Raw genomic sequence first — 22,368 nt, 5'->3', positions numbered from 1 at the left:
GTCACCTCACTTCCCCAGCCCACCCTTGGCGTTCAACTGAATTAAGCGCTTCCCAGCACCGGGCTCTGAAATGAAGACAGGACCTAGGTTAGGTGTTGGGTTATTCAAACCAAGGCTGTGAGTGGGACGATTGCCACCTGTGGGTCCGGCCTATGCTGCTGCCTTCTCCTCACAGGGGCAGTGGCCAGGTCAAGTGGCGTCTCCAAGCATCTCCTGAAGAGGCCCGACCCACTTACAGCCCTCTGAGGCTGCTCCCCTCCCCCAGCTCCTGGGCCTACGGAGTGATCTCACGTCTGTCCTCCAAGGCTATTGCCCCACAGCAGAAACAGGAGGCCCCCAGTTTTATCCCTTTTATTGAACTTAAGGGTTTTCTTTCCTTTCTTGTTTCTTAACTGAGAGAGACAACGAGATTCGACAACACCAGAAACAAGAACATTCCTCTGACCGGTACAGAGTTACCACACGCGGAAAATTGAAAGCCATCTTACTCAGGCTGGGGTCCCTGATTTTGCAGAAGTTCCGCTGCCTGCCGAACAGACTGCAAATAAATAAAGTGCACTGAGAGCCCGCCAAGCAGCCAGGGCCCAGTGGGGTTGGGGAGAGGTGGGAAAGCAGAAGCAGCTCACTACTCAAGGCCAAAATGGCAAGACAAGCTGTGGCAGGAACACAGGCTAAGGACCGGTCCCTGGCCCCTCCCCCAGTCATTCCCTTAGAGCAGAGACAGCCAAAGCCAGAGCCACGGAGCCTCCAGATGCGGTGCAGCTTCCCAGCAGAGGAGGGGGCCTGTGAGGCCAGGGGCCCCTGAGGCTCAAACGCACAGTTCTCCCTGTGAGACACAAGCACGCATTCAGTGAGCAGCCTCCCTCCTGCCATTCTCAGGCCTTCCTCCTCCCCGGCTGGCCCAGGAAGAGGCTACAGCTGGGGATCGACTCACCCCGAGAGGGCGAGACCTGGGCTTGAAAGGGGCCCATCTCTGTGTCATCCCCAAGAAGGCCCCTGGTCCTCCTCCCACCCTTCACAGCCCCTGTTGCTCTCCTTTCTCCGAGGCTGTCCCCGGAGGTCTACGGATGGAGTCGGCAGGCTGGCGGGCTCCCAGATGTGGTCCTGGGTGGCCAGGGGTGGAATGGAGGAGGGATCACCAGGAATAGGGACTCCCAGGAGACTTGGCACGAGGAAGGAAGCCATCAGGCCCTGTCCGTGAGAAACTGCTGGGGGCATGTGGGAGCCTTGGTCCAGCCTCAGTCCCCAGTCCCTGGGGTGAGCCAGGAGGAGTAATTCGCCCAGGACCGAGACTCCTGCTGGGCAGCTCAGTGGGGCAGATGCTGTGAGATTGGGCCCCTCGGTCCCTGGGGGCTGACCACTCTACTGTGGTTTTTCAGTCCCACGATCTCTGAGTACTTGGGCCCAGAGCAACCGGTGTCACAGCAGACGTGGGGCTGGGGGGTGTGTGATCAGGGCCACAGCCTCTCCTGGCTCCCCTCTGGGCTGCTCCGGCCCATGCCTGTACACCAGTCAGTAGCACACCCCGGGCCTCCAGGACCAGTCCAAGCCCATCTAGAGGGGTCTCCCGTGTGATCCTGGACATCGGGGAGCCGAGCCTGGGGACAGAGAGATGGGGTCATGCATGGTTCTCAGTCCCCTCCGCCCCCAGTTTATCTTTTTACCTTCCCGGTCACATCACGTCCCCAGGAGCCACCCTGTCCTCCCCCAGCCACACTGAGAGGTTTGTGTCCCATTGCTGAGGAGCCCTTGGTCAGACCTGGGGTGGAGGGTGAGAAGACCTGGCTCTGTGGGTGAGGGTCAGCTACCCAGGGGATCCTGGGACTCATCTCTCTTTTGCCCGTCTCAGCTGGGACTATCCTCCTGGTCTTCCCTGTGCCTTCCAACACCACGCCAAGGACAGCTGGTCGCCCACATTCTCCCTACCCGGAATCTCGCTCCCCCCTAGGTCCCCTGGGATTCCCCTGCCCCATCCCACCATGCCAGGTCTTCCAGAAGACTGGGGAGCAGGTGGGGGAGTGCAGGCCTAAGGGAAGATTTAGCTTAACCACTTCTTATCTGTGTGACAAGGGCAAGTCTGCTCCCCCCAGAACCCCAGGTTCCACTGTCATTAGGTAGAGAGAGTAGGACTCCCCTGTGGTGTTGGTAGGAGATCTCAGTGCCCAGGCGACACGGTCCTGTCCTTCCCCATGCCGGGCCCAGACCACTGGGTTACCCTACCTCTTGGGGCCTCGGCCGGCAGAAGGCCCTTCATCTCCTCCCCAGCCAGGCCCTTCACTCAGCTGCTACCAGGGAGCTCTAGGGCCAAGGAGAGCCCTTGGGCACAGGGTTGACTCTCGATGAGGGCCAGAGAAGGGGTGAGTCCCCAGCTACCAACACCGGTTCCTGAAAGAAAGAATTGGAAACCTGAGAGTCGCCCCCCTCCCCCACCCAGAGAGGTCCCCGGTTCTCCTAGTGTTGCCTCCTCTCCAAGCCCCTTCTCCATCTGCTCCCCCCACCCCACCCGAGAAATGCCCTCTGCGCAAGGAAATCCCCATTCTCCCAGATCCCTTGGGTCCACAGGGCACTCCTGGAGGTCCTCTGCGCCACAGGATGGCATTCTGTGGCACAGGGAGGGCTGTAGATGGCCGAAGAGCAAAACTGGGGGTGGCGGGCGGGGGGCTAGGGAGAAAGGCATCTTTCCACACTTCCCCGTCTCCAAATGCATCCGCACAGAGGAAGGAGGAGAACAAAAGTGGCAGCAGTAGCCTTTTGAAGCAGAAGGAGGAGAGGCAGGGAGCAGTCCCCTGGCCCTGAACACGCAGTACAGGGAGCTGCAGGGAGCCCTGGGGCCTGAGGGCTGAGAAGAGGACAGCCCTGGCGTTCGGGCTGCCTACCCAGGAGGGTGGAGGGGAAGTGTGGCAGCATCTCTTCTCCTCTAGGGCCTTCCCGTGGGCCACCCCAGCCCATTCCCCTCCATTCCCTCTGGCTCAGGTGACACCACCGCCCGCTGCCGGTGCCTCTGGGGGAAGGGGGGCAGGAACCGGGCCTTGGGTGGGAGGGGACAGCCGGGTCTCCATGGCTGATGGGCTGAACCGCTGAGATGAGCGATGTCTAAGCTACAGCCGCCCCTCACCCCGTTTTGGAATCATGACCAGGGACTCCGAAGAGCCCGAGGCTGCCCTGCCTGCGTCTGCTGGGCTCCGCAGCCCTCTGGGCTCTCTTCCTCGGGTCCCTTCCACATTTCCTGTTTTGTTATAGGAGTTTTATCATTTTACGTAATACTAGTAGATTTATAAAAGTTTTTAGTTAATTTTTGTACATCGTAGAAGCTATTGATTGAAGTTTTTTAATGATACCTAGTTGTTCTTATGCCATTTTGAAAGGACTATTGTATTTCCAGTCAATTTTATTTATACTTTTGTCAAAAGTGAGTTATGCATATATGTGTGTGTCCTTTTCTGGATCACATATTTTATTCTATTCATCCATGTTCGTATCTTGATGACAACTCTATACTGCCTTCATTACTGTAGTTTTATCATGAATCTTCAAATCCAATAGTATTAGTCCTCCAAGTCTTACTCCAAAGTAGTTTTGACAATTGTATATCATTTACATTATCATATGAATTTCATAATCTCTCACTTTTGTAAATTAAAATTTTTGCAATCTTGCTTCTCTAGATTGGCATGGAGACCATTGTTATCTTAATCATGTTGAGTCTCCCAACCCATGAACATATATCTGTCCATTACTCAGATCTCTGTAATTCATCACAGTAAGGTACTGTAGTTTTAAATGTACAAGTTTTTTGTTACTATCATATTTAACACCAAATTTTTGACATTTTCATGCTGTTTAGAAGAAGTTCAGTTTCAGTGTTCTGATCAACACGGTGGCATAGTTATTAAATGCAATACAAACATTCTCTCACCGCCACATCAAAATTACAAGTAAACTATACAACAACCATCATTTAGACCTGCCTAAAATCTAGCTGAAGGAAAGTCCTACAACTAAGAATATAAAGAAGAATCCACATCAGGAATGGTAGGAGAGACAGCGATACAGAACGGACTTGTCACCCATGTGTGACATGTAAAAATCTGGAAAGATATCTCAGCTCTGTAGGTACCACCTGAGGAACCCAGGGTCCCAGCCCCGCACCAGTGTCTCCCAGCCAAGGGTTCCCATGCCAGGAAGAGAAGTCCTCATAACTTCTGGTTATAAAAACCAGTGAGGATTCTGGCTTGGTGAGACAGAGGCTGTTAGAGTCTCCAGTGATCCTCTTAAAGGGTCCTTGCCCAGACTTACTGAGACTCACTCACTCTAAGTTCTAGTGCTGAGACAGCAGTTTGAAAGATACCAGGGACATACAGGGAGGAACTCAGTTATCAAGCATGAGGACAAAAGCTTGAGGGGCAGCTTTTTCCCAGAGAGAAGTGATGGCAGAAGCTATTGTTTCTTTTCAGAGGCTTCTGCCTACAGAGCCAGCAGGCAGGTGCCATATCTGAGTCTCCATCAACCTGCCTATCACTGTTCCCCACCCTGGTGATTCCCTGAGACTCTGCCCCACCTACCTTGTGGGCCCACCCTAGCTGACTCCAGTGGCTTTTCCATATGAATGGTCTGTCTTGCTTCAAGCTTCAGACTTCCTAAAATCTTCAAACAAGCAGCATATGGCCTCCATGTGCCCTGCACCTCTTGCTAAGTGGCCCCAGGTCTGGCACTAATGGTAGCTGGCCTTGGTTTGCAGCTTGGCTTCTCCTGGGCACCTCCAGGCCCAGCACAAGTAGCAACCATCTGCAGATTGCTTTGTAGCACATGCCGGGTAGCCCTGGGCAGAACACAGGTGGCAGTTCACTTTGGCCTGTAGCTCCCAGGAGCCCCCAGAGCCAGCACACCCAGCGAACATCTTCAGACCACATTGACACACCACTCAACTGATGGGGGACTCACATGTTGCAAAAATTTTAGCCTCAGGTAATAGTTAATAAGCTTAGTAATCAATGTATGTAAAAACCACCATGACTCCAGGAGACCATCAGCAGTTCTACCTTTGTGCCTCAGGAGGACTGCAAGCAACCAAGATAGTATCTAAGCCATTGTGCTCCAGGGTGACACATCCACCACCCAGAACACAGGTAAAGACCACTGTCCAGGACACAGATGAAAGAATGCTGCAGCTGATTAACTGATTTTATCTTATTTTAGCTGATCAGATTTTATCTGATTAACTTTTCCCCTGAATTCCAAACCCCTCACCTACACTTTTCTTCTCCTTATAAAAAGGGTTAGTTTTAAATGGGATTTAAGATGTCCAGTTAGGGTACAAACCCACCATCTTCTCAGGTTGCTAGCTACCTGAATAAAGCGCCCATAAACATTTGATTTCTGTCTCTGCTTATCGGGCCTGGTAGGTGACAGGCAGCATGAATGCCAGCTTTTCCAATCTCACAACCACCTATGCAAGTGGCACACACAAGGGATGAACTCAGTGAGCAAGAGAGCCCCACTGAAATAAGTCCTGCTCCAAGGGGCCAGCCCCTGCACAGCTGGCTCTGAAAGGACAAAGCCAACGCCATTTGCTATCATGGCACCATTTGCTGAGCAGGCCTGTTACCTTGTTAAACATGATTGCCATTTTACTCTTCTGAGCTTATGTTCCCAGGGCTGGAAAATATTGGAAAGCAGGAACAGAATGTGACTAACTGCCCCCCACAGCCACAGGCAAAGGATAACATTGGAGCCAACTGCAGGTTATATAAAACCACCTAAAGCCTCCTGTGCTGCAACACCCCCAACATTTCAGGGGCCACACAACAGCAACCCCCACCCTTTTATAATCCAATAAAAGCTTAAAGCCCCCACCCCTGAATGCTGGTGTATCTCTCCACACCAGCTTTACTCTCTGCACTTCCCTTTGTGAATTCTCTCATAGCCTACATCACCAACCACCCTAATACTCTCCATAGTGGTTGCAACTAATCCTTGCAGCCAATCGGCCTGGGAGTCAATCCCTCCCACTGACGTGCCAACAGCAATCAAGGCTCAAACTACAACAGGAGGGAACACAGAGGCCACATGGGGAGCACATCTAGAGTGCCCAGGATGGGTGAGCAGGGAGTCTGTGCCACTGGACCCTACAAAATACCTGCTATATAAGGCCACTCTACCAAGCCTAGGAGATGTAACAACTCTACTTAATACATAGAAACAAACACAGGAAAGCTGCCAAAATGAGGAGGCAAAGGGCCAAATAAACATATCCCAGATGAAAGAACAAAATAAAAGTCCAGAAAAAGAAATAAACAAAATGGAGACAAGCAATCTACTAGATGTAGAGATCAAAACACTGGCTATAGGTATGTTCAGTGGACTTAGGGGAAGAGTAGCTGAACTTAATAACAACTTTAACAAAAAGATAGGAAATATAAAAAGAGAACTAGGAAACATAAAAGAGAACCGGTCAGAAATAAAAAAAAAAATACATTAACTGAAAAGAATAATATATTACAGGGAATCAACAGTGGAATAGGTGAAGAAGAGGATTAAATCAGATATTTGGAAGATAAAGGCAAAAAACACCAGATCAGAATAGCAAAAAGAAAAAAAGAATCCAAAAAAAAAAAAAAAAGAATAGTATAGGGAGCCTCTGGGGCTACTTCAAGAGTACCAACATTCACATCATGGAGAGGCCAGAAGAGAGAAATTTGAAACCTATTTTAAAAAATAATGACAAAAACCTCCTTAACCTGGTGAAGGAAGAAGAGATACAAGTCAGGAAGAGCCGAGAATCCCAAACAAGATGAACTCAAAGAGGCCCACTCTAAGACACATCATAATTAAAATTCAAAAAGTTAAAGACAAAGAGATAATCTTAAAAGCAGCAACAGAAAAGCATTTAGTTACCTATAATGGAGCTCTCATAAGACTATCACCTGATTTCTCAACAGAAACTTTGCAGGCCAGAAGGGAGTGGCAAGAGATATTCAAAGTGATCAAAAGCAAAGAGCTACAACTAAGATTATTCTACCCAGCAAAGCTATCATTAAGAATTGAAGGACATATAAAGAGCTTCCCAGAGAAGAAAAAGCTATAGGAGTTTATCACCGCCAAACTAGTATTATATGAAATGTTCATGGCTCTTCTAGAAGAAGAGAAAGGAGAAGAAAAAGATGGAGAGGAATAAAAATATGAATAATAACATGACAATGAATACCTATTTATCAATAACTGAATCTAAAATAAACAAGCAGAACAGAAACAAACTCATAGATACAGAGAACATTTTGATGGTTGCCAGATGGGAGGGGGATTGGGGAGGATGGGTGAAAAAGGTGAAGAGATTAAGAACTACAAATTGGTAGTTACAGAAAAGTCATGAGGATGTAAAATACAGCACAGGAAATACAATCAATACTATTGGAATAACTGTATGGTGTCAGGTGGGTATGAGATTTATTGCGATGATCACTTAGTAAGTTATATATAATGTCTAATCACGGAAACCAATATAATATTGTATATCAACTATAACTGAGAAATAAAAAGTAATTTAAAATAAATACAATAGTTTCAGATTCAAAGTTCACTTATTTGCTACTAGATATACGACTAATTTTGGCATAATTACTGTGTGTCCTGAAAACTTGCTAAATTCACTTATTAGTTCGTTTTTTGTTTTTGATGATCCTAGATCCCAGACAGAATCTGTTTTTTTATATTAATGACCATGTACTCTGTGAATAACAAGGCTGTGAATTTTTTCCTGGCAATCTAGATGCCTTATATATCTTTTTTTTCTTCTTTCTTCTTTTTTCTTTTGTCTTATTGCACTGGCTGGAACCTACAATACAATGTTAAACTGAACTGGCGGGAGTGTGTATGTGTGTCTTGTACTTGATTCAAGGGTGGAAAGCATTCTGGCTTTTACCTTTAAGAATGATGTTAGCTGCAGGTTTTTGTAAATGCCCTTCTGCAGATTGAGGAGTTCCCTTCAATTCCTAGTTTGGTGAGAATTTTTTTAAAAGAACCATATGACACAGAAATCCTCCTTCTAGACATTTACCCTAGAAAAATGAAAACAGATGGTCAAGCAAAAATATTTACATGAATGTTTATAGCTGATTTACTTGTAATTGTGAAAAGATTTATTTTTTAAAGATTTATTTATTTATTTTTAGACAGAGGGAAAGGGAGGGAGAAAGAGAGAGGAGCATAAATGTGTGGTTGTCCCTCACACCCCCCCAACTGGGGACCTGGCCTGAAACCCAGGAATGTGCCCTGACTGAGAATCGAACCAGCAACCCTTCAGTTTGCAGGCCGGCACTCAATCCACTGAGCCACACCAGCCAGGTCTAATCATCAAGAATTTTAAACATGCCAAATGCTGTTAAATGTCTGAATGGATCAAAGTGTGGTAAACACATCCGTACTGTGGGAGACAGACTTTAATGTCACCCTCACGATCTCAACCTCCTAATGATGCACTTGAGTGTGGATAGGGACTATTATGTATTTATAACAAACAGAACAGGGCAAACAATAGAATGTCACTCCTGTGAATGTTACATTATGCAAGGTAGGGCAAACGTAGGTTTACAGTTGTTCATATGGAAAGTAATACAATAATTAATAAGTAATAGAAGAATAAACTGTGTTTTGTGAACTCATAATTGTAAACTTACATTTGCCCCACCCTATATATAAGTCTGTCTTGCAAGCTGACTCACGCTCCCTCTCATGCTGGCCATGAAAACAAGCTGCAGTGCTGTGAACTGCCCTGCAACCAAACAGAGAATTGCTGGAAAGCTTTATAACGAATTAAGATATTTCTTAGCATTTAACCCTCTTAACAGTAGTAATGGTGAATTATTATTTGAGTATCTAGCACTGGATTTTGTTGGCTAATATTTGTAGCTTTTCCACTATAGTGCGAAGCCAGCATATCTACGACCAACGGCGCAATACTTCTCTGGCTGAGAGATTCACCCAGAAGCAAGAAAACGTGTTCAAATGACCTTATGTAAGAGGCGTCCACAGTCGAAGGTCAGCAAAGGATACGCTAGGGCTGAGGGACTGAACGGATGAAACTGGAGCACTCCTCAATCCCCCAGAAAGGGCACGCTGGTCCCCACACGCATCGTGTTTCACCCTCACTGTATAGTGCCGGGTGTCGTGGAATACTCTCATGATCACTGCCCCACTCATGAGACTAGTTTCTATAAACCGCTGCCGCGCCCCGCGGATTCCGACCCTACTTCTTTGAACTGGCCGTAGCCATTTCCTCTTCCCCAGACAACTCCAACCAAACGCGTACTTCACAGGTCTCACCTCCGCCTGGTACATTATTTGTTTAATATCCTGCTCTAAGTTACGCTGCCGAATATTTGGGGCTTTTCCTTTATGGTAAAAGGTCACCACATCTACAACCAGCGGTGTAATACTTCTCTGGCTGAAAAATTCACCCATAAGCAGGAAAAGGTGTTCACAAAAACTCACTCAAGTGGCGTCCAGAGTCGAGACTCACGAAATACTACGCAGGAACCAAGGGGATGAAAGGGTGCTGAGGCAGGACTCCTCAACCCTGGGAAAGGGACCCTCTGGTTCCCACGTGCAGCGGGAACCTCCCTCGCGGTACAGACCTACGTATCCCGGGCTCCTCCCCTGATTCCCGCCCCTCCCAGGAGGCCGGCCCAGGAAAGCTCAGCCCCTTCCTCTTCGATTTCAAACCAGCTTCTTTAAATGAAATTTGGTACATCCCCTGACCCGTCCCCATCTTCTCGGGTTTTACCACTTTTGTCCCGGTTTTTCTGTTTCTGGCCTGCGCAATACCGACCTCTCGCCTTGTGGGCGACACACGCCCACGCTCCTGGTGCCCCCGTACCTCCGCCCACCAAGGGCCTGGACCCGCCTCTGAACATCTATCTGCATTGCCCACCCCGCTCCGAACTCGATTCCCCGCCGCACACCTCACTCCAGTCAAGAAAGCACAGAGCAATGGCTGGCCAAGCGCAGCCTATTAAGGACTTGCTGATATGACCGAACTTTTGTCTTCACTGGCACAGATGCAGGTTCCAGGCCCTGGTGTCTCTCTAGCTGGTCTACGACCCGGGTTTTATGTTGGAAGCCTTGACCCCCTTCCTGGGAAGCAGTTCCGCAGTTCTGTGACTGCCTTCGGACTCAGCCTGGTTCTGGTCACCACGGCGATTACTCACATGGGCTCCCTTCACCAACAACTCAGCGAGACTGTCTCCAGAATCCAAGGGCCCAGTCCAGGCATAGTTAGTCGCACTATACTTTACAGATGTGGTACTTTTTACAAATTCTTTTTACAAAAAGAATCTGAATGATTCTGGGCAAGGCGACCGAAGCCTTAAAACATGGAGGCTCCAGAGCAAGCGAGGATATCCCATATTTTTTCCATCACCTGTGTTTCTATCCCAAGTACTCCTGTGGTCAGAAGAAGTGAATCTCCGTGATTTCCAGCAGTTACCGAAATGAGGGGATGGGAGGTAGACAGCAAAATATTATAGACAATAATTACTTTCTACTCCTTGTATCCCTAGCATGTACAAACACCCTTTTCCTTTTCTTTTTTAAAGATTTTATTTATTTCTTTTTAGAGAGAGGGGAAGGGAAGGAGCGAGGGAGAGAAACATCAATGCGTGTTTGCCTCTCGCGTGCCCCCTGCTGGAGACCTGGCCCACAGCCCAGGCATGTGCCCTGACTGGGAATCGAACCGCCGACCCTTTGTTTCGCAGGCCGGCACTCAGTCCACTGAACCAGGGCAGCCAGGGCAAACATCCTTTTTCCACTGAATCCAAAAATGCTCCCTCCTGGCATAATTGAATTGTTCCATGTACAGCCGAGAACTACCGAGAGAGAGACAACACATACAAACATGTCCAGTTACCATAGTCAGAGGGGAGCTTGTGGAACCTCTGTTTGTAGTTCAAGTTCTCCCAGTGAGGGCCCTTCTTTCTCTAGCTCTGCCATTATCCCTACTTGATATTCTACAATCCCATGACATAAATGGTGAAGTCACCACCAGTAGCACCACTCTATCCTACTTAAAATACTAAAGAAGAAGTGAGAGAAGTTTCAAAAAAATGACAATAAGCATGGAAATACAGATAGAAGGTACAGTCCTCATTTCTGCACAGAGCCATGACATGGCCATTATTTGTGACTGACTTCTCTATCAATTCCACATTCCGTTTGCTTTACCTACGGGGTGTGGGGAGGGTTTCAGTTTTTCATTCCTAAGGAGTCTGAGCCATTGGCAGCCATTTGTAGGGCTGCGGTACTCTGCCGTGCACCCCCCTCAGGATTATAGTATGAGAAGGCACCCTAGGAGATCCCAAGTCTCATCCATATTCCTCCCTGCCCTCATTCTATAGCATGAACACCGTAACCACCTGTTCTGAATGTCTCCAGGAGCTAAGAGTGACTTCAGATTTAGGGGACCCATTGTTTCACCCCAAACTAGATGTGTTTCTTCTAGGAAACTAAAACCTCTAAAGCAGCAGAGATCAAAGTTGCAGGGACTGGAATTAAAGCTGTTGGAGGGGAGTCAGTGGTATTATTATAATTATGAGAGGCACCACCTTTATTTCCAGTCCCCCCTTTCCAGACTTGCAGACCTTGGCAATGGGGGGAAGCAGCACTATACATAGGCTGCTGGTTCGTAGTATGTATTACATCCTAGCAGCGTCCGCTGTGGATTCTCCTGTCGGGGCTTGCCACAGACTCTGTAGAGCATACTGTTTTGCCCCAAGTATTTTGAGCAGCATTGGATTTGCTAGATGCCAAAGGCTAGGGGAAGACCTACTAGCATGGTGATTTGCACTAGCTGGAGAGTCTGTTTTAGCTGTGACTCCACATTAGCCTGTGTGTGGTAGGAATAACACCTGCATTTTTCAAGTCTTGGAGTGTGGCAAAAATCTCTGCAATTCCCATACGGATAAGCTACATTGCACTATACTTCCTCTGTTGACAATGAAGAGGAGCTCTAATAGCTTTGATTTGCCCCTTCTTACCCTAATACCCCTTCCCCCAGGGCCCAGGTAGCCAATGTAGTATTGGGTTGGCCGAAAAGTCCGTGTAGTTTTTCCTGTAAAATAAAAGACACATCTTACATTCTCACCAATAACTTTATTGATGTGGATATTTTGGGTATGTCGGCTATCTCCTGCTATTGGCTTCTAGTGGGTAGAGGCCAGGGGTGCTGCTAAACATCTTCCAATGCATAAGGCAGCCCCACAGCAAAGAATTATTTGGCCAAAATGTCAATAGTATCAAGAAACTTCACAAACCACTTTTGACACGTTCAATCAGTCACAGCACCTTCTCCACACACTGCACAAGTCTTTTTTTTGTGTGTTTCAGTTGCATTTTTACCTTTCTTGAAATAATAAAGCATATAATACTTCAAAAATGCTATGTTTCTTCTTCCATCTTCAATATTTAAATAACTGCACAAAAATTCACCAATTTTGATAAGGTTTCTTAATGCACGCTGATGTGAAAGCTGTCACAATACGATCGAACAAAATTGTTTCGAATGAAGTTGAAGACAACTAAGCACTACTAGAGCCATCGTATGGGAAGAAAAACTAAACAAACCTTTTTGGCCAACCCAATAGTATGTAAGAGATGGACACCTGTCTCTGGCTGGGGATTTCTGAAGTCAGAAGGCTTGCTGAAGCAGCCTGTAGCCGCAGGGTGAGTAGGGACCATGATATGTTGGACTTGGGAAGAACAGGATGGGGGTAACCTCCCACTCCATGCCTTCTCTCTACATCCTTCAGAGGGTACAGAAGATAACTTTAGTGTTTTCCACGACACCGCGTGTAGGAGCCCAGAGGTTAGACAAAGCAACAGAACCTCGGGTTATCCCTGACAAATACCAACCAAATTAGGAGCCCTGGAGTGGTGGTTGGGGACTTGGTCTGGTGGGCTTAAGATGAGACACAAATGTCCGTGTCTGAGACAGCAGGGGCCCCGTGAGGCTGAACCTCAACAACAGTAACAAAAGTACACAGTCTAAACAATGTGTAGAGGTGGCCTGAGGCTAACTAAGTATATCCAGGAACTGGCAGACTAATCCCACAGGGAGGGGTTTAGGATCTCAGTGAGCCCACTGAATGGCTGACTCAGGGAAGAGGTCCCTTTTCCCCTAACCTCCCCAAGCACTCTCTCCACTCTGTGGTAGGAAGTACTGCAGAGGTGTTCTTGGTCCCCTGGCAGCAGCATTGACTTAAAGGCAGTTTCCAGTTAGTTTCTGAAAGGTTTGGAGCTGTCGCAACTTGCCAAGGTCAGTTAATGCAGGTGCTTTTGGGGGAAGGCCAAGGAGAAGGATCATAAGTGCTACAGCAGATTTCTCGCTCAGGTTCACCTGACCACCCTCCATTCTAAGGACTCGGGGGCTGTGTGATTAATGATTCGTGCCTGGGAATTGTATTGAAGCTATTTCTCTCGTCGTTAGGCTAGTGTGGTGACTCAAATGCCAGGAGCCCCTCTTTACCAGACCTTAGTGTCTTTTCACTTATACAGACTAACTAAGGATTTGGTGGGTTGTTTAGATTTCATCCCTGGGAACTCCAAGGTTAATTATCCATAGCCAGAGATCTCTCCATGTGCATTAGTCCACTCAGGCTGCCATAACAAAATACCTCAGACTGAGTCGCTTAAGCAGCAGATATTTATTTTCTCATAGTTTTAGAGATTGGAAGTCCAAGATCAAGGTGCCAGGAGGGTTGGTTTCTGGTGAGGCCTCTCTTCCTGGCTTGCAGATGGTTGCCTTGGAGAGAGACGTAGAGATGGAGATAGCTATCTCTGGTGTCTCTTCCTCTTCTTACAGGGACAGCAGTCCTATCAGAATAGGGCCCCACCCTTCTGACTTAATTTAGCCTTAATGACCTCCTTCAAGGTTCTATCTGCAAATACAGTCTGTGGGAGTTAGGGCTTTGACATACGAATTTGGGAAGGGGGAGAGAAGACAATTCAGTCCATAACAGCATGTCAGGTGATTCTCCAGATACCTGTTATGGGAATAATACCCACTTTGCTGCTGATGTTAACTGCCACCACCTGGATTTATCTATTCCTGATCCCTCCAACACGCTACAAATCAGAGAGCCTGTCTTAACAGCACCTGCTTCTTACTGGCTTCCTCAGTGTGGAGAGAAGGGGCAGCAGAAGTGCTTTTGAAAGTATCTAATGCTTCCGTGCTCCACTCATTTCTCTAGGCAAGGGTTACAGGACTCATGTTTTAATTTCTTCAGAGGGCAAAGTTGGGGAGTGAATGGGCAAATGTTCCTGAGATCCCATACATTATTCTCGTGTTCAGAAGTTTTGAATTTCTTAGCCTATGTTATGCCAGTGGGTTTCTAGCCCCTCAATGCCATATATCACAGGCCAGAATCTGGTCCAGGTCTGCATCACACAACCCAGAAAACAGAATCACAGCCTGCTGCCTGGCCTCGGCAGAGTGAGGAAAATTCATGAAGGCGTGACACTCATTTTGTATTTAATTCTATTCCTTGACTGGCCCTCGATTGACACTGCATCTCAGTTGCCACCCCTAGATAATATGCCTTAAGGTAATCTAGAAGGATAACAGCACCTCTGATTAGTGGATATTATCCTCTCCATGAGGTGGCCGCTCCCCCTCTACACAAAAACACACTGCTCCCATGGAATAGAAGAGGCAGCAATTATTGACTCACATGAAAATGACCATTTAATATTTCTCAGTGGACTAGAATGACCCAAACATTGCACTATAAACACTGTATCCTCTTTACTTGGGGAGGAAGGGGGCGATTACAAGTAGTTGACACCAATACTCCTTGACCCCCACAATGATTAGTGCAAGCCGATCATGATTCTACCATTCCCTTTGTTAGCAAGGAAGGGCGAGGGAAACAATGGGAATATGATCCAATCAGGGCCAGTGAAATTCAAAAAGTGTACTAGGGTGCTTCTGAAAAAGGTTTCCTCTTCTTAAGAAGTAAATGCAGGGAGGGGTGGCCCTTTTTTCCCTGTGGAAATTGTTAGATCTGGATGTGGCCCTTGGGAACTCCTGTAGCCACGTTGCCAAGAGCCTGACAATGAAGCCAGATCGTGGAGGGCGACAGCTGCAAGGAAATCACCAAGAAGTGCAACTGGAACTGTGTGTCTCGAGCGTGCTATGCTCTGGACTTCTTCCCTGGTGACACTAAAAAAGAAGCTTTTACTAAGTGTGTTATGGGTATTTGAAAGGCACATGTGCTTTTCGTGTGTGTGTGTGTGTGTGTGTGTGTGTGTGTGTGTGTGTGATGCTATATCCTGCCCAACATAAAGGATTAGACTTGCCGAAGTTAAGCATTAGCCATCATTCGAGTTGTCACTAATTTATTACAAGAATTTAATGCTTATAAACCATATGGTGAAATTGAGGCTGAGTGAGGGGAGGTAACCTGCCCAATGTCACTTTGGAAGTTAGTCGTAGATACAAGACCTGGAATTGTCCTGGGAATGTCCAGAACTCTCTATATATTCTAGGATCTGATGAACAACAGCAGGGGTGAGACAAAAGGTTCTTGAAATGACTGGATTTCAAAAGGTATCTCTTATCAAGGGCCCTTCATCAGATACATTTTTAAAATTATTACTTCTCAAAGAATATACCAAGTGAGGGGTGGCTTGGAGAAACCAGTTGTCTCAGCCCGACAAATATCTCTGCCCATTAGTCGGGACTCAGGAGATGGTGCTCTGGGTAGAGTAGTTGGCTTCTTGGCCACAATAGGCTCTATGGGAAAGATACCGCTGCCCGCTGACCTCTCCCTTCCCAATTTTAGACATCATCTTCCCTCAGCTCTCTTCTTCCCAGGCTGGAAACCTGGACTGTGGGGAATACAAAAGCAGCTCATGAGCCGCTTGGTCCAAGGCACCGTATCATCACAAGCACTCACTTGACCAAACTGTTGTATTTCCATGTTCAAATTCACCCCATAATCAACTTTTCCAGCCTGTGGAGGCACAGACGAAAATCAAGAGACAGGCTGCCACCTAGAGGTCATTAATATCAGAGGCAAAAACAGTTCAGACATTATTTGCTCTGTGTTCAAACTTGGGCAGGTCATTTTCCCTGCTGGGACCTCAATTTCCTGCCGTGTAAAATGAGAGGGTTGTCCTAGCTCAGTTGTTCCCAAACTCAGCTCCACAAAGCTTGCATGCTTTTAGTGGGTCATAATTAGGATCGCTCATCAGAATTACCTATGATCTTTGAAAATATAGTATGCCCCTGCCTCGTCCTTAGATATTCTGGTTCAGCGTGTGTGGAGCAGAGTCAGGACCTGGGCACCTGTATAAAACAAACGAACGAACGAACGAACATCTACAGATGCTTACAAAGCATTCCCCAGTAGGGAATCTGGTATGTACTGTTGACAGGTGCTCCTGACACTAGGGTACTGGATGCCTTTAATATTATAATGTATGTTTCGGATCTCCAATAGGTGTTAATGTTATTAGACATTCTCAAAGGTGTTAGAACCAACACCTACTAACAGTCCTGGCACATCAGTGTTTCGCAGATCACGATTAAGTGTTTTAGTAAATTCTGGCTGCCAAAACAAAACACTACAGGCTGGGCAGCTTAAACAACAGAAAATTTCTTTCTCATAGATCTGGAGGCTGGGGAGCTCAAGATCAAGGTGCCAGACAATTTAATTTCTGGTGAGAGCTCTCTTCGTGGCTTGCAGATGTCTGACTGACTTCTCCATGGGTCCTCACATGGCCTTTCCTCCATGTGTGGATTAGGACGCCACTGGCATGACCTCAGCTAACCTTAAATTATCTGCAAAATGCCCAGTCTCCAAATACAATCACGTTGGTGTCAGGGCTTCAACATATGAGTGGGAAGTGGGAAGATACAAGTTAGGCTGTAACACTAGGAGATATCCAAGACCACTCTGAGTCTACATCTTAAGAGTCTTTAATATATAAATCACTTTCTTTTTTAAATAATTGCTCATAAAATTAAGGAAAATCGCATAGACAGCCTCACAGGGGTGTATTTTCAAAGTGTTCTTAGTGCCTCCGATGAAAGATATTGTCAAAGAACAAAGTATTACTGTGATGACCAGCCCTTTGGGAGTTGTGTCTTTTTTTAAACTAACATTGCAACCAAGTCAGGAACCAATATACTGAGCCTACTCAAAATGCTGGTTCATATCACATTCTCATTTCTAACCCAGATGGTGTCAAGCCATGCCTTATTTATCATCACAAAGCAAAGTTTAGTAGATGCCAGACAGTGGTTCAAAATCCTAAGCCTGCATCTGAACTTTGCCCAACATCCAAGTTGCAGCTACATGTTAATTTTCTCTTCTCTCCTGGAAAAGATGTGGATTCCTTTTCTTTTCTGTTCCTCTTAAGGCACAAAGTGGAAAGGCTGAGCTTAAATTCCAACCCCTTACAAACCCACAGATGGTTCCTGTACACCCAGTTTTTGAGTCTGTGTTCACAGCAGTGGATTATAAAAGAGTCATACACCTTGGGGAAACTCATATCCCACATACACTCTTTATACTCCTATGTATTAGCTCATGTCCTTTTATGAGCCCATATTCTGCTTAGGAGATCCTGTTCTAGGTATTGGCTCATATTTCCATACACAGACTATGGTAGGTTGATTGCAGGGAAGATGACAATTCCTCCCCGACCCCTGGGTAGTGCAGCCCTCTGCACTGGGACTTTTCCACTCCTTCCATCAAGAGGTGGAGTCTATGTTTCCACTTGCTTGAATCCGGGCTGCCCTGTGACTTGCTTTGACCTATAAAATGTGGTGGAGGGGATATTGTGGGATTTCTGAGCCTAATCATGGAAGCTTTGAACTTCCATTCTTATTCTCTTGAAGGCTGGGAACCTAAATCTCCTGCAGAGCTCTGATTACATAGATAGATAGATAGATAGATAGATAGATAGATAGATAGATAGATAGATAGATAGATACACACACTCCTGAGCCACATAGCTCCTGAGCATGAGGCAAGGCCAGGCATGAGTTTTTTCCTCACAGCTAACCTGGAAGATGCTGACTTGCTATATGGATCTAACACAAAGGATCAATGGCTCATGGCCCTCTGCTCTCCACAGCCCCGCATTGCTGGCAGCTGGAGAGTGACCCAGAATGTTCCAAGAGGGCAAACAGAAGTCCCTGAACCCCATCTTCATATAAGCAGCCCACAAGCCATCCTCAGGGCAGCAAGGCACAGATGTGGGTTGGCGCTCACTCCATCACACATCTGCTAGGATGCCAATTACCGTTTTCTGAATTCCTGCTCCCTGTCAAAGCTGTCTTCTTGCATGTTCATTCTCACTGCAACTCCACTGCATAAAAGCGTGTTTGAGTAGACAGGACTGAGAGGAAGGAGAGAGGACTCATGGTGGTTGGTCTAGGTTCTGCCCTCTCTGAAATGCAGCCTTGGCCCTCACATCCCACAGGAGGTGGCCCTGCCCATCTTGGCCCACAAGTCCTGGTCTGCCCCATCTTGTGGGCTTGTGGTTAGCGTCATGCCCCACTGAAGCCTTGTGATTTACCACTAATAGCTACATACACAAACCTTCTAGATGCTAGCGTGCCCTTTCAATGGCATGAAGAAGGCATTTCCCAAATTAAAAGGAGTGAGGGAAAATGAATACACGATGTGTTAATGGATGGGGTCGTGGCCATGTTGTTTTCCTCAAGCAAGTCCTTTCCTTGCCTTTACTATGAAGTTGCACTGCTGGTGGGAGTGCACATAGGTCCAAGCAAATGGGAAACCTGTTTGGCAGTATCTACCAAGGCTAAGCATAAGCATCCTTGTGACCCAGCAATTGTAACTCCAAGTTCTTTATCCAGAAACATACAGAGGTTTAACAAAAGATACGCACAAGAAGTGATAACACAGAGCAAGGAAAGAAGTAGAGAATGTTAGAACAATCCAGGACAGTGGTAAAAGTAGTTTGGACAAGTGGAGGGGCAAAAAAAAGTGGTCAGAGCCTAGTTGTATATTGAAGGTATAGCTGAGGATTTTTTTTAAAGATTTTATTCATTTATTTTTAGAGAGAGGGGAATGGAAGGAGAGAGAGAGAGAAACATCAATGTGTGGTTGCCTCTTGCGTGCCCCCCGGCTGGGGACCTGGCCCACAACCCAGGCACGTGCCCTGGCTGGGAATGGAACCGGCCACCCTTTGTTTCGCAGGCCAGCACTCAATCCACTGAGCCACACCAGCCAGGGCAAGCTAAGGATTTGTTGATGGAGTTCATGTGAGGCACGAAAACAAACAAACAAACCAAACAGAGGAGCCAAGGGGGGACATCAAGGTGTTTGGCTTGAGCACTAAGGAGGGAACAATTGCTATTTACTAAGATGGGAAAGACAGAGGAAGAGTATATCTGGGAGGGGGGAAAGTCTTAATGAATAAACCCTTCATGAATACTAAGCAGGTCTGTTTATTTTTAAAAAGTAGAACTATAAACTTTCTCAGGAAGCAAACAAAACATTGCAGTTTGGGTCCCTCTAGACTGGATGGCAAGAACAGAGTGGCTGACACCTGTGGCCCAAGATCCCAGGGAGGGACCCAGCATAACATATCTACAGGCAGAACAGACTGCCACAGTCTTGCTTTCTTTTCCCATAGGGGGAGGTTTTAATGACTACAATAATGTTATTTTCTGAAATGTTTATACTATGGTAAGCTGCAGAGAAAATAGGCAATTTTAGTTAAGTGGAAATTTTATACAAGAACTGGAAACTGTATTGATATGTTTAAAAAACAAACAAGGCCAGAATATTCTTCTACCCACTTAACAAGTTTAATTCTGCTCTAACGAATCTTTTATAAGACCTAGTGGCATGGTATAATGAAAGATGCCTCAGATACAAGGGACCAACGTTCAAATGCAGGCTTCACTAGGAATAAAATGTATGCCTGCCGCTCCTAATTTTGGTCCTACTGACTTCTGGACTAATCTTCTGTACAACCATGGGAGTCACCCTGCCTCTATCTTTTTTTTTCCATTTTTGCATTTGGATTTAACCCCAAATATTTAATTTTATTTCAGTTTCACACACCCTGCCCCTATCTTAACATTGGGAGTATCAAGAGACTCCCCATATCACCTTCACGATCCCCAAATATGTAATTATGGCCTGCAGGAAGTGGCTAAAAGGATCGTTCCTCATAGGGAGATATGAAATTACCTACAACCTTTAGGGGAATACTTCCCTAAACAAAGGGGAGAGATTAACAAAGGGGAAAAACTCCTGTAATGGCCTGGAAACCCCATTCCTCACTACCAAAACCCTATCCTTAATGCATCAGATGCTATAGCTCAGGACTCTGCCAACGTTGCACATGGCAGAACCACAGCTTCCTTGATCATGCTAGTGTTCATTATGAATAATAAACATCTGCGAGTGGGATCTACTGAAGCAAATAAATTGTATTGGAAGAACACAAGTATTTTACAAAATGCAAGAAACCTAAGCAACACATTTTTTTCTTTTTTAAAAAATTAAATTTATTGAGTTGACATTGGTTAATGACATATAATTTTCAGGTGTACAAGATTATAAGTCAACATCTGTATACTGCATTGTGTCCTCACCACCTCATGTCTAGTTTCCTTCTGTTAACTTATGTTTGAACAGGCACATTTTAAAGACACCGATATGAGGATACCTCAGGGGAACCCAACAGCAGGTTTTTAGAATTACATTTTCCGAAAGATAGTTCAGGTTACTGTTCATGAATTAAATCTGTTACATGGGCAAGCATATATTTTGTGTCTTGTGGGTTTTTTAAAAATCAAAGTTAATTAACCAAGTATCCTACTGTCTTAGCAGTTTTTAATCCAAGCACTGGGTATACATACAATATACCTACGATCGACTCCATTGTTTAAAAAGAATGGTGATTTTTCTTCCATTTTTTTCCGTGCTATTATAGAGCAGCTGTTAGACAACTTGGGAATTTTCTTGATCTTTATTGCTGCTTACAGTTGAAACTGTAAACCTAGCTAGGTTCTAAGCACAAAGCAGATTCTGTTTAAGGAATACTCCTATGTGGCCGCACACAGTGCTTTCTGTCATATGAACTGCCTATAACTTTAAGTTGAATTCCGTTAGCACAATTACGTTGGTCAGCGGAAATTGTTAATATGATTTTTAACAAAATGAAGTAGGCCTCTCAATTTAATCTGCAGATGTTTCATTTATTTACCTTTGGCACTCTTAAAGTTGGGCAACTTAATGGACAGAGTATTTGCTTATCTGAATACACACACACACACACACACACACACACACACATACATGTGTGTGTAAACCAAAATATTTTTATTTCTTCAGGTTTTCTTAACTGCTTAACAGTAGGCTACTGTCAGTAATATCAAGGAGAAAAATAATAAAATTATTTAATGATTTTTTTTAAATTGCAGTCTCTGTAGCAAAAGGATATTAATGAGCCTTTGCAGGCTATCACTTATTCTTGGGGCCTCGTCCCAACTCTAAATATAATAAAAGTATGTGTGGCTCAACTAGAATAAGGTGGCAAGGATAAAACCAAATAGTTTTGGCTGGGGGAACTCATTCACGCAGTAAACAGAAGGGTGTGGGAAGGTCCCAGAGAAAAGGTGCATACTGAATAGACCAATCAGCCTGATGCTTCTGCCTTCCACCCTGTAGAATACAAATACAGCACACACATAAACAAGCATTCTGACATGTTGCCATATGTAAAATATTTTTAAAGCTTTGAGTAAGCGCAACAACACATAGTATAAGTAATGAAAACAACCCAAAGTCCAGGGCAATCCCCCAATCACAGTACCCCAAAGTCGACTTCTGGTCATGTGACAGAGAGCTGACGTCACAGGGCCACTCCTTGGGTCAAAGTCCTCGAGGTGAAGTTCGTGGCTTCTGTAGAACAGCTGTTATTCTATGAAATTCAAAATGCTATGCCCCAAAGGTTAACTTTATACACTGCCAATGCCGATGTTACATATAAATGGAAAAAAAATGAAAGCAAAACAAAAATACAGAAGCAGTAAGTGGCATTTCCCATATCCCCGTGTAGAAGCATTCTTCCCCTTCAGTTACTACGATCTAAAAATATTTGAGGGGGAGCACTCATCTGTACTTATGGGAGGGTCTTTTTTATTATTATTTTCAAACCACTTTATTGAGGTGTGAAGCTATGACTGACATACAAAAAGCTGCACATATTTAATAAATACAACTTAATGACTTTGGAGATAAGTTTACATCTGTGAACCATCACCATAATCTATGCCATAAACATATCCACACCCTCCAAATTTCATTCCACCCTCATTAATTAGTATTA

The 22,368-nt window shown here is 45.6% G+C and overlaps 1 long non-coding RNA gene across 1 annotated transcript; it reads right to left on the bottom strand.

Annotated features, from left to right (window-relative positions):
• Nucleotides 1-355: 355 nt before the first annotated feature.
• LOC129073319 (uncharacterized) lies at nucleotides 356-9,605 on the bottom strand. The gene is made up of 4 exons (XR_008529429.1): nucleotides 9,487-9,605; nucleotides 7,919-8,054; nucleotides 2,221-2,385; nucleotides 356-1,598 (listed from the first exon to the last, which is right to left on the bottom strand). It is a non-coding gene; the product is annotated as an uncharacterized LOC129073319 (long non-coding RNA).
• Between the last annotated feature and the right edge of the window lie 12,763 nt (nucleotides 9,606-22,368).

The sequence above is a fragment of the Pteronotus mesoamericanus genome, unplaced genomic scaffold (genome assembly GCF_021234165.1).
Source record: "Pteronotus mesoamericanus isolate MK-2021 breed Mesoamerican mustached bat unplaced genomic scaffold, CSHL_Meso_final contig_40, whole genome shotgun sequence".
NCBI lineage: Eukaryota > Metazoa > Chordata > Mammalia > Chiroptera > Mormoopidae > Pteronotus > Pteronotus mesoamericanus.
The sequence above is the reverse complement of the archived record's forward strand: the minus strand, read 5'-3'. Positions and strand labels throughout refer to the sequence as shown.